Below are 12990 nucleotides of genomic sequence, written 5' to 3'. Positions count from 1 at the left end.
AACTTTTGAAGGACATGATCGGAAGCTCATCCCAGGAAGCCATGCAGTTAACTTCGTTTATTAACAGATTCCGTTCAGCTGCATCTTCCTGATGGGTGAGCTCCGCTCTCCACAATTTCCTGCTGCCTCCTTCTGTGAGATAATTCACTGACGGAGTGGAATTACCTCTCTGCCTCATGGAATTTTGGATAGAAATTCTATTCGGCGTTAGTCATGCTTTCATACCTTTTTGCAATCCATATTTCAGAGCAAGGTAATTGACAGATCCGTTGGTATATTCAACAATGTCCTATTTCCATGTAAAGAACCTGAAGTACTACGTCACGTAAGAGCTTGGCTGTAATTTTTCACATTATTTTTAAGATTGGAGAAATATTCTATTTAGACACAAAAATCACTACCTGTTAACTGTCTCTATATAGGTTGTATTTATATGTTTTAAAAATATTTTTGATACCATCAGTATATCTATGAAATTTGCATTTTTAACCCAATACTGTTCAACAAATAAAATTATCTATGACAATATTCTTGAGGTATTACAAACTCCCAGGAAATTTCAATTAATGTAAATTTTTTTATTGAATGTAAACAAACTGCCCACTGAGTTGCTTGCTTGCATTGTTGTAGCAAGGATCACCCCAATAAATTCACATTGTGATCAATAAATTAACATCGCGTGTATGTGACTGCACTTGAATTGTAAGTGAAGCTCTCTGTTCTGGTGGAAGTGAGTGCTTTTGGGAACCCAGACTCAGTTTGTCACAGTTTCTCTGGGTCTGTGGATAAAGGTGGGTGCTAGAGATGGAACTGGCAGCACCCTCAGAAAAACACCCCAAGACATGCATCACATGACTGGACATGTCTCGTCACACAGAGAAGCGACAGACACCAGATGCCATCCTGCTTTAATGCGTTGGGGGGAATCAGTGGTGACGAGATGAGAAGGCAAATCCTGTCCTTCGGGCCACGGCGGTCGCCTTCTCTCAGGCGAACCCGGAGCTTGTGGCTCTCATTACCACAGCCTCAGAGGAACGCTGAGGCCGCACAGGCCCGGGACTGGGTCTGCTTTGGAGAGGAGAGGACAGTTTCACAAAGGAGGTGCCTTTGGATTTGGAAACTGAAGAATGAGAGTCTAGAAGCTGGAGAGGGGAGGCTGTGAGTACAACGGGATGATGAGGCGTCACCTGTGATCATGTCATCGTGAGACATTCAGTATTTGAACAGAGTTGGAGCGTCTTGAGAGGCGTGTTGGGGTCAAAAACCTACCCCCCACCCCCACACATTCACACAAACGTCTACTCTGGGCAGAACGTTCTGAGCAAGAGCCCACGATCCTCCGCGGCGCCTGCTGTGCAGCTCTGGCTCCATGTCAGCGTGCGTGTAGATTCCACTTGCAGCTAATTGGCTGCTAAGCACAACTTACCCTGCTAAGGAGAGAAAGAGGCTGATTTCATACATACCCACAGAAGCTGGAAATGAGGGAAGAGTCTCAGCTCTGAAGTCCAGCACCTCCTTCCTTTTTTCCTTCCTTCACGAAAACACACAGTTTTTCGAATACTTCCCGAACAGGAAACTGGCCTGAGTCATGCTCACCATCCCCCCTCTCTACAGTGGACTAGGAAGATGGGCTGGGCCTCTGCAATCCCGGGTTCAGGAGTGCGCACAAGTGAGCTGGGAGATCCACAGTTCACGGGGTCGGTCCATGTTGGTCAAGACTCGGACAATCCAAGAATGACAACAGCTCCATTTTTTTTTTTCATCTGTCATATTTTGCATGCAAAGTCTCCTTTGAATTTGCCTGTGTTCCATTTAGCTTTGACCTTTTAATTCCTCTTGGATTTCCTCTTAGAAATCCAGGCCAGTCACCATGACACAAAACCTTCAAAAAGAAGACATTATTTTTTAAAGCAATTTTAGTTTTGCTGAAAAATGGAACAAATTGAATAGTAGAGAGTCCCTATGCTCGCCCTCGTCTTTCTCCACTACGAACATGCTGCAAGAGGGAGCACACTTGTTACCCCTGATGAGCCTACACTGATACAGCATCATTAGCTGAAGTTCATAGTTTGCACTGAGGTTCACTCAGTGTGGTACATTCTATAGACTTTGAAAAATGTATAATACCTTTCACTCTACTGTATCATACAGAATAGTTTCATGTCTTAAATGTCTCCTGTGCCTCGTCAAATTATTCCTGCCTCCTTTCCCTGGCAACCACTGAGATTTTACTATTTCGATAGTTCTGTCTTTTCCAGAACGTCCTATAGTTAGAAAGATACCGTATGCAGCCATGTTAGATTAACATCTTTCATTTCACAGAGTTTGTACAATATTCCTTCTTGTTCTTTCATAACTTGATGGCTCCTTTATTTTTCATCACTGGATAATATTCCAGTGCATGGATTACCATAGTTTGCTTGCACATTTACCTGCTGAAGGGCACGCTGGCTGATTCCAGGATATTTGTGCTGGCAATGCATTTCAGTAAATTACTGATGAGCATGACTGGCCTGCCGTTTGCTGACTCTTCTTTATTAAACAGTTGCAATATTCTGATGGTGCATGAGATGAGCATCCTAGCCTCTCACCCAGAAAAATCAAGGGAGAGGATGGTGCCGAGGCATCCTAAGTATGCTTTCTTACAGAGTTCACCTCCACATGCCTTTCTAGCATTCCAAATCTTTGTGGATTGCAAATGCATAAAAATTGCATCAATAATAGCCAACATTTTCTTTATATTTACCACATTGGCTTCATGCGTGGTCAATTATTAACTTTCCAAAAGTTGAAGTTAGAGTTTGGCAAACCTAGAGTTTGGCACAGACAAGTAGGAACTTCAATGCATTTTGCTTTTATCATAAGGTTTTTCTTTTTTGGAACATTTTTTGAGGGTATAACATGAGTCACAGAGTCGATGTGGTTATTGAACTCTTTACAGTAGATTCTCCTCTACATTGTCGGGTGTGGTTGCGAATACTGTAGGAGAAAGTTGGGAAGAGAAACTGTCAGTTTTAATAACCCCCGGTACAGTGACCTGATGCATTCCTTTGTTTTTTATCTTCTCTGTACACATTCTCATTTTTAAAAAATTTATAAATCTTTATAGCTTTTTCAATTTTATGCTTTTAAATTCTCATGAGAAAGACATATCATACCTTCTAATAGTAATCTTATATTTAAGATTTAATGATACTTCTCAAAGATCAAAATCTTTCATGATATAAATCCGAGAGCAATTCTTCCGAGAATCCATTGCACTCATGAGCAACACACTCATTTCAAATGAACAAAGTAAACAGAGAAATATAAGGGTTATGTATGAAGGATAAATATGAACAAAACCCAGACACTATAAAAGACAATTTTAAAATCTGTAAAATGACAATTCTTTTCTCATTTTTATCTTCAGTAATGATTTATGATTGATTGAATGATCCTGAAACATACTGCTGCACCATCCATCTTTAGGAGACTGCTGGAGAAGTACAAGCACTCTTTCCCCAAGCATCTCAAGACGTAGTATAAGTGATTTGAAAATTCAGGCATGTCTTAAAAATCTCTACTGCAGATACAGAAACAATGATTTACCTTCTTGCATTATCAGGATTATTGCAAGTACCTGACTCTCAAAATTTTGTTTTCTGTGTTCTCTTTTAGATATAACTTGGCTAAAAGGAAACTCTGCAAAGTGTGATTTTGGCATCCCAGGTGGAGCAGTGTAATGGGTGAAAGCATAGTCTATGGGGCCCTCACACCTGGTTAGAGAGACCGTGTCACTTATTACCTGTGAGACTCTAATGGTACTTACCTCTATTTTGTCATCTACAAAATGTTGACAGTTCCCATCACATGGGGGTAATCCCATGAAGATTAAAGGTGTAAATATATGTAAAACCCTTGAAAACTTACCTGGCAGAATGTAAGAACTAGAGAAGAATTCCTACTTATCACTGGACCCCACGGTTTCAAAACAGCCAACACTAAAACAGGGAAACTTATTTTATATTTATTCCACGAAATGTGGAATTCATTCACCTCACGTTGGTATAGCCAGAACGGATTCAGAGTACATGACTTATAGAACCAAATGGATAATAACCTCCCACACACATTAGCGCAAAGTCTTGTAGCTGAGTTGACATCCCTGAGAGATAAACTTTAATTTTATTTTACCATTTTTCTTTTGGCTGAGAGAACAGAATGACTTTGTGATGTTGAGATGAGACGAGACTGGGGGGAGCCATGGGAAAGAGACAGATATAAAGGAAATTAAGATGTTTGAACTCTTGATTTCCAGTGAGGCCCAGAGCCCAATGCCGTAGCTCATGTAGAGTAAGAAGGTGCCATTTGGATGGGCCTTTTGAAAAAGCACAGTTGAAAGAACATTATCATAAAACAATTGCATTTTTGCCGTGGAGCACCTTTTGAAATTTACTCAATGGGTATCGTATTTCCCCTGCTGATGAATGGAATGCGATGTGCACATCATGAATTTCCCTGTCGCTCTGAAGCCAAAACAAGCAAAACACTAACAGTTACAATAGCAGGAATTTCAAGTTTGATTTGAAGTGGATTCTCCTCTCCTCATCCAAGACAGGCGGGTGGGAGGGAATGAGAACTTAGTGCCAGGGAAGGCTACACAGTTGGTGTCTTCTGTCCCCTGGCCCAGCGTTGCTGTTCTTGGTGACCAAGTTATCCCTGGTTCATTCCTGGGCTGGCGCATACACAGTAGGGGGGCAACTGGGCACTAAGTTTGCGCCTGACCACAATCACCTAACAATACATGCATGTACCACATCATTCTCTCATACACCTTGGAAATTTGAAATAAAAATATTTTAAAGAGAAATCCTTTTCAAAAATATTCTTTACATGTCCTCATTCCTTTGTAACACAGGAACAATTCAGGACACTTAGAAAGCTGTGAGTCATCACCCCGTCACACCTGCAGCATCCCGTTGGCCACAGAGGGCGACGCCAGGAGCGTGGGAGTGGAGGGCCGGGGCCCGACTTTCAGGCAGGTGTCAGAACCGTGTTCTCTCTGCTCGACAGTGATTCCAGATCCTTCCAGAGCCAAAATAGACTCACCCTCTTGCCAAATCCTGAAAACTCTCATGCCATTAAGATTCTAGACCTCAGCGGGTAGCTCCTCAAAGAAGCTCCTCTCCATCTGCAGACCTGTGAATTAAGAAAACAAGGTCTTAGTCTCCCCCAGCACAGACACAGGGCGCAAACTGATTAGACAGGCCCAGGTCACACTCTAGAAAATCCCCTTTCAAAGGAGAATGAGTGGCGGGAGGCAACAGCATTCAGCGTCTCTGACATCCTGGGTAAATGGTGGAATTTCCTCCTCTGCATAGATTCTCCATGATCTTGGCTCTGCCCTCACAGTTTCAGAACTCTTGATTTCTCTGAGTCTGTCTTCCTGTTCTAGTACCTTAGTTTGCACCCAAGTCATAGTCTCAGCCTCCTGTCTCTTTGTAGAAGTTTGGATTTCCAGTCTTCTTTACAGTTTTTACCTGTGCCTGTCAGGTGAAGCTGGCACAGTTCCTGCTATGACGATTCTCTTAACATTGTCTTTATTTCTAATTGAATTGTCTTTTTCTTATTGGCTTGAGGAAGTTTTTTATATAGTTTAAGTCTGTTGGCTTTACAGTACAAGTATCTTCTATGTGATTTGCCCTTTTGCATCTTTTGGTGTATATAGATGGATATTTAAATTATTGTGATTAAATAGATCAAGCTTCATGGTTAGTAATGTCTTCATTGAAGATGATTTCTTTCACTGTGCTCCTGTTTCTCTTCAGACTGAATAAATCTTTCACCTTGCATGCATCATCTCCTGGTAGCAGCTGCGGGTCCTAATTTGCACAGAACTTCTGCTCATTCAATGATCACATGAGTTAAAATGCAGTTACACACGAAGAAGAGATTCTCCCTTCCCTGTAAGCTTATTTATCTATTGAATTTTAAATCAAAATACTATTAATGCACATATTGAATCTCAAAATGATAAAAACCCAGATGCACTTACAATTCTCACATATGTTAAGGAATAAACTAGCAAAAAACATATTTGCAGGGATGTAATGCATTGAGCTTTTAAAAGGAAAGTTTTCCAAAGCCATAAAATAATCTGACTTATTTCTAAAAGAATTATTTACTAAATTGCAGAAACTATAGGATAGAGCTAATCTTCCTTGTGGGTGGACAGATTATGAAAGAAAGAAAAGAGTAAGTGCTACTCGGATGATTCTTATTCATGTTTCAGCCCTGTACGCCAAGTTGGGAATTTATTTTTTATTATGTTGTTATATCTTCTATTCAAAACTCACTCAGTGAATCTTTCAGTTATTAATTGCACATGGGATTTGTTTTTGTGCTACGATAGCTCTTCTGGAAATGAAGTTATAACACAGGCTATGTGAAAATTTACAAGGTGCTAATGAGCTTTCTTCAAACACCACAAATTATTTAAGTAACTTAATGCTGTTGTTATTTTACAGTGTCAGAGGAGTTTTCACACTAATGTGAGACAGCCACATAATTTATTTCTCTGTTTTCAAACTTTCAAGTATAAATTGAAAACATAAGCGCAATGTCAAAGAGAATGACATTAATTTATTTCTTTCAAATGGTTATATGTTAAAAAGTATTTTTATTGCAGGGAAATACAATACATAATGGTAGGATTGATTTTGATCTTGAACAATCTAAAAACTTTTATGATAACTTTGAGATTAGACAGGCGTAAAGGGGTGTTCGCGCATCTCAATAGAATATTCAATTTCTATTGATTTTAGTTTTGTTCACCATATTAAAATTTGATCCATAGATATATTTATACCAAAACCTCTCTGTAATAACTGTTCTCATTCCATCACTCTTGAAGGTCAATTTGATTCTTGTCTGGTATGAAGATGTAAACCTTGGAGGACCGTAGGTTTTCTATTTTCTTACGGAACCCTGGGACTCGAGAGATAAGTCTAATCTGCAGTCACACGCAGGGCAAAGGGCCATAAAGAGAGACAGGCAATTCCCGAGGGTAAGCGGAGGTGAGGGCGGCTCCAGCACTTGCTCCCGGCTCTTGCAATGCTGGGGGATTTGCTTGCCTGTTCCATGCCCAGGGGCTCGGAGAAAGGGGAGGAGAGAGGATGACAAGAATGCTAATACCGCACTGAGTGAAGAAAGTGCCCAGTAAAACACTTAAAACCCAGAGACACCGAGAAGCACACGGAGGAGAGAACTGAAATTGGCTCAACGCTGATGTTTTTAACGACTGAATTTCTGCAGTGGTGTCTAGTCACACCTGCCTGGCAGCTTGCTTAGTACTTTGGGGACGCGCCTGGGATTGCAGACTCTAACCCAGGCCCGGGTCAGCGCTCCCTGGGCACAGGGGTTTGAGTGTTTTTTTTCAGTCTCTACACCTCAATTTCCTCATCTCTGAGATGGGAATACCAAGAATGCCTGTTCATAAGGTGGTTCCTAGGGGGTTGTTTGTTGTTTTTTATTGGAATAACATTGGTTCACAACAGGGTATGTGGTTCAGAGGCACAGATTCACATGGGCTCAAATGCACGCCACCCCCACAGTACCCCCACATCCTCAGTTGTTTCTAAGCTGAAATGAGTCAATAAAAATTACCTGACAGAAGTCAATTTCACAGAATTTAAACAATTACTTGATTGCTTTTACTAAATAATATGATTCATGGTCTAAACTAGATGCACGATACTATGAATAATATAAAATCATAGTGATCTTTTATTCAGTTTATGTGCTGAGAAAATTTTAGGACTCTACATAAGTTCAATCATGAGTAACCGCTCTCGATGAAGACAACTCAGGGTGCTTGGGAGACCAAGCAGCCCCAGCAAAGTCTCCCAAGAAGAAAAAAAAGCCAATTGTTTAAGAGATTTGATCCTTAAAAATTGTGGCTGTTAATGAAGGGCCTATTTTTAGCAAAAATAGCACTAGGTTCTACCTTAACCGGTCTGGTAAAGTCTTTGGATCTGCAGTTCCTTGATTTGTAAGTAATGCGAGTCCAGATCAGGTTGGACACTTAGCACACTAATTGGCTTCTCATTTCAAAACCACATTGGCAGCCATATGTGCCTTGTACATTTCTGTTAGGGGTTTGGACACGTACCACGGGCTAGCACTTTGCCTTGACATTGCTGCTCTGCAAACAGATGGCGAATTCCTTGCTGATTTTCAATTAACTGTATTTTTTTTTTCAGAAGCCCTGAAAGTACTAAGCATCCAGAAATTTGAAACACATGCACATGTAATATTATGGAAGCAGGAAAATAAATTTCTGATCGTATAGATTAGAGTTTAAGTAGGTACTTCCTGGACCAATGACTTCTGCCTCTGAGGTATTCACACTCAATTTCTCATTGCTTTTTCCACTTAGGCTGGATTGCAGAGGAGGCAGCTCTCACCTGTGCTGCAGCTTTTCAGTGACTAACCTAACACTGGTTACTGAGCTGCAAATTGAAGGCCGACAGTTTCCTTGAAATAGCGTTATCTCAACTTTCAGAAGAATATTTATGTTTCCTTCAAATAGCACATCTTAAAAACAAAAGACATGCTTCGTTAACTTTGGAGGATGGAGTTTGGAAGTTATACTTTATTTGGTTTTAATCACAAATCATATCTTCGTGTATAAAGTACATGAATTCTAATCCAGTAGCTATATACCGGAAATGAAAGCTATATACAGGAAATGAAAGAGTGCTGCTCAATACCTTATGCTAAGCAAATCTTTACATCTCCTCCCAGCGCTATTGTTTTTCTTTCATTGTCTTTACTGATAAAGCTTGACCAGAAAATATTCACACACAAGGGAGTTTCCAGGTCATCTAGTCTAGTGTCTTTCTTTAAAAAAGCAAGATCCGGAAAATTGACCAAAGTTTGCATTGTTTCCGCAAGGACAATAAATTATAGTAACAACGATACATATACAATATTATTCAATCACAACATGTAGGAAGTCTTGCCATCAGTAACAACAGGGAAGAAACTGAGGGTGTTACACTAAGTGGAATAAGTCAGACAAAAAGACAAAAGCTCCGGGATTTCGCTTATATGTTTAATTAAAAAAAAAAAAAAAGCTAGACCATAGCTACCAGGAATAGATTGGTAGTTGCCAGGGGAAGGGGGTGAGGAAAGAGCAAATTGGGTGAAAAAAGTCAAAAATACAAACTTGTAGCTAAATTAATATGTATATGTGCACGTTTCAGGACTGTATTAATTGTGCTGGAGTGCATACTTCAAAGTTACTGAGAGGAAATTTCAAGAATTCTCATCACATGAAAAAAAAAAACTTTACCTTTGTATGAAGATTCATGCTGATCATGTTGCCACATATGCAAATATTCAATCATTATGTTTTATTCCTGAAACTATAGAATGTTATATATCAGTTCTCTCTCCATAAACATAAAAAAAAAATTAATGTTTTTGTTTTAAATAATAACATTCTGTTCTGGGCCTCTATCAGAGACAACTGGGTCAACACAAATTATCAGCAGATAGATCAGAAGATAAAAAATCAAACATGAACAGGGCTGAATGTGGAAGTACTTACGTTCACACACAGTCACTCATCACACACAGTCACTCAACACAGTCACTCAACACTTACATTTGAAAGGACTGTATCGATTGCATTCGAAAGATTGATTGTAAGTAGGCTGTAGAAAAAGTTTTGGAGTAAGAAATGTAAGGATATAATACTAATATTTATTTAAGTTCTACGAATATTGTGGCTTCTCAATTGAAAAACGTTCCATCATGAAGATTTCCGCTCTGACCAAGGTGGAAAGGAAAACACCCCACATTGGCAGCTTCAGTGCCCTGGGCACCAACTTCAGATTCTTTTCCAATCCTCCTTATGGCAATCCTGCTCTTCCCCCAGGACATGAATCCTCACCATAAATCCATGGGGCGTTGTCAAAAATTTTAGAAGAAGTTTAAATCTATTTTGAAAAAGTTCAGATATATAAAATGCATAAGGAATATCTAATACTCTATCTTATTATTAACAACTGTGAAAACTTAGCAATTTAATCCTCCCTCTAAGCCTGCACTGATTCTATGCCTCCTCCGCACACAGAGGTGCTTACGATTCTGAATCTGGCTCCATAATCCCCTTGTCTTTATTTATATTTTACTTTGTATAGCGGCATCCTGAACCTTTGAGAATGAGTAAGAACTAGCCATACACATCAACATATTTGAGAGTTAGATACATCATTTAGAAGCTAGTTAGTAAACCCCCCCCCCAAAAAAAACAAACAACAACAAAAAAAACTAGTACATACTGGTGTAGAATGACATCATATAAAGTTTTGCTTAATTTACTACTGTTTATAAACAAACATTTTGTATTTCCCATCTCTTTCCTAGTTTCTGCTACATGTGACTTGCTAAACAAAATACTGTATTTTGTGTAATGAAAACTCTATTCCCTCCTTCCACTCAACTATCAGCCTTGTGACTTGAGCGCCCACCCAAATACTCTCCCTGCTTGGGACGGACACTGCTTCTTCCCTGACTCCTGATCTGTGAGGCAATGCACCCACAGCTTCATTTACCAGGATGCTCACGCACAATGGCATTACTTCTGAGGGTTTGTGGTTGGTGTGTGTGTGTGTGTGTGTGTGTGTGTGTGTGTAGAGACTCACACCAGCTGTTCATCTCCATTCTTGCTGTGGCCATTTTTATCACTCTGTGGCAGGAGTAAGTATATGTCTTTTAAATCTTCATCATCTGATTTTTCTGTCATGCAACAGAATATATAGAATGTTATCTGCTCACCAAGATCATGGGCTCTCAGAATCTGTTTTCACGGAGACGCACATCCTTCGATATTTATGAAATAAATGTATTTTCCCTGCTAAATGGACTTCTTAACACATTGGCCCAAAGATCTTCACAAGGTATGAGATCAGTTGAATGTAACCTTATTCATCTGGATCGTGGCCAAGTCTCTCCTTCTGTTTTAGTCACAAAGTGCAAACTGTGCGTTCTTGGCTATGGAAGCACGTCCAGCTGCGCAAGGGAACAGCTACATGAGTGAAGTATTCCAAGCAAGGAGGGAAACAGTAGCTCAAAGAAGCAGCAATAATACCTCTGTGCAGTCTTTCTTAAAGTCTCCAGAAGATTTTCATTAGGATTAAATGATAAAAAAAAACAGTTCTCTCCAACCACTGTGGAAACGCCCTTCTCCCGTCCGGGCAGAGTGCATGGCCCCACGTGGACAGCGCCTGAGCTCCCTGGCAGTCAGGGAGGTGCAGCAGATGAGACACAGGCGTGTCGTCTAACTCTCCCTGTTGTAACTTGATGTCAGTTTAATGGAGGTGAGTCACTGCCTCTCTGCTTCGAGTTTTGAAATTATAAATATGACGTCACCCTTGGGGAAATATTAAACATCAAATATCGTGCTAACAGTGTTAAAGCATGAAAATCATCAGTCAGAAAGTTCAAGTGGAACTGGTCACGGTAGACACATTCTTCACATTTTTCATGACTGTCCATGCATATGTTTAAGAAAGAAGTGGACAGATTACATAGTTTATTCCTTTATTTATTTTGAAAAATGATATATTTTAATAAATGTTAGTGATAAAATGATTGAATTTTATCAATAATCAGTTATTTCACTGGAATAGGGAAATTATAATTCAATCTTCATCATGTCCACATTAAAAATGCTTCAGACTCATCATTTGTCCTGAAGTTACACACACACACACACAAATTTCCCCTATTTAATTCTAATTTCTAGAAATAAAATGTATTTTTATTTTATTTTAAAATTTAATTGCCAAGAAAACAATTAATATACCTAATGATGCATTTGTAGTCACTGAACATAATTTAGAAAGGAAGACAAGGAATGAAGGAGAGAGTGTAGACAAGATCACAAATCAAAACAGGGCCTTCCTGGTGGTGCAAGGGGTTAACACGTAACCTATGAAGCTGTCCACAGCCACTGCAGCACGGGTTTGATCCCCAGCCAGGGAGCTACCCACATGGCACAGCAGACCTCTCCTGCCTCGCCCGCTACTCCCCTCAGCAGTGTATTTCAGTTCATCTGCCTGTTCTGCTCCCCGCTCTGTCTCTGGTGAATCCTCTCACCCCCTGCACCTCTGGCCTGTACCCTAGTTCTTGTATGCATAAATAAATAAAATCTTTCAAAAAAAAGAGAAAAAAACCAAAAACAAATAAATTAGAGAGAAAGAACAAAGACAAAGCACTGTTATTTGGAAAAAATAACTCTATGGCTGAAATGAGCAAGAAAAAGAGAGGAACATACACTCATAAAATAAACATCAGCCATAATATAACATGGAAATGTCTATGGACATGAGGAAATGACTATTAAACAACATGTTGAAGATTTTAATGATATACCAAAATTTCCAGAAAAATGTCACTTGTATATGAATCAGAGAGAACCTGTAAACTTCTAAAATTCTAAATAAATAAAAAATAAATTTGAAATATTCATTATGAAGCTCCCAAACAAAGCACAAGGCCCAGGAGATTTTCAAGGGCAAGGTCTCTAAGGTGGGACATGCCATTCCCAGGACACCCTCCACCTTTTCAGATGATGTTTAAGAGGAAAAGAAGGCTCCACGCCCTCAGGGAACCAGATGGCCTTCACACCAGGTGAGACGGATCCTTTGTCAGACACAGACATTACAGTCTGCTTAGGGTTCGGAGAAGTCCAGATGTCCTTAATAAGCCATTAATGCTGAATTCCAGCAGTATCTGTACTAGGTAATTCAACATGAAAAGCTGTTTCTGTCCTAGGTGAACAATGAAATCTAAAATACTATTCAATACAGCCACACTCGAAAGGTTCAGAATAAGAATCATTCAAGTTGACATATCTTTGTAGTTAAAGAAACCTGGAAAACTAGGAGACAAAGAGAAAGTGCAACGTGACGAAGATTACCCACAAAGCTCCTGTTG

The 12990-nt window shown here is 39.7% G+C and overlaps 1 long non-coding RNA gene across 3 annotated transcripts in view; it reads right to left on the bottom strand.

The window, feature by feature from the left end:
• Nucleotides 1-591: 591 nt before the first annotated feature.
• LOC119234335 (uncharacterized) overlaps nucleotides 592-12990 on the bottom strand; it is an 80736-nt gene continuing 68337 nt past the window's right edge. For all 3 annotated transcript variants that reach the window (XR_005122588.2, XR_005122589.2, XR_008549828.1), the window contains 3 exons: nucleotides 9338-9410; nucleotides 5092-5181; nucleotides 592-2979 (listed from right to left, as the gene is read on the bottom strand). This is a non-coding gene — a long non-coding RNA (uncharacterized LOC119234335). The remainder of the gene's footprint in view (nucleotides 2980-5091; nucleotides 5182-9337; nucleotides 9411-12990) is intronic.

The sequence above is a fragment of the Talpa occidentalis genome, unplaced genomic scaffold (assembly GCF_014898055.3).
Source record: "Talpa occidentalis isolate TD23 unplaced genomic scaffold, MPIMG_talOcc4v2.1 talOcc4.8, whole genome shotgun sequence".
NCBI lineage: Eukaryota > Metazoa > Chordata > Mammalia > Eulipotyphla > Talpidae > Talpa > Talpa occidentalis.
Note: the sequence above shows the minus strand (reverse complement) of the source record. Positions and strands in the feature narration are given on the sequence as shown.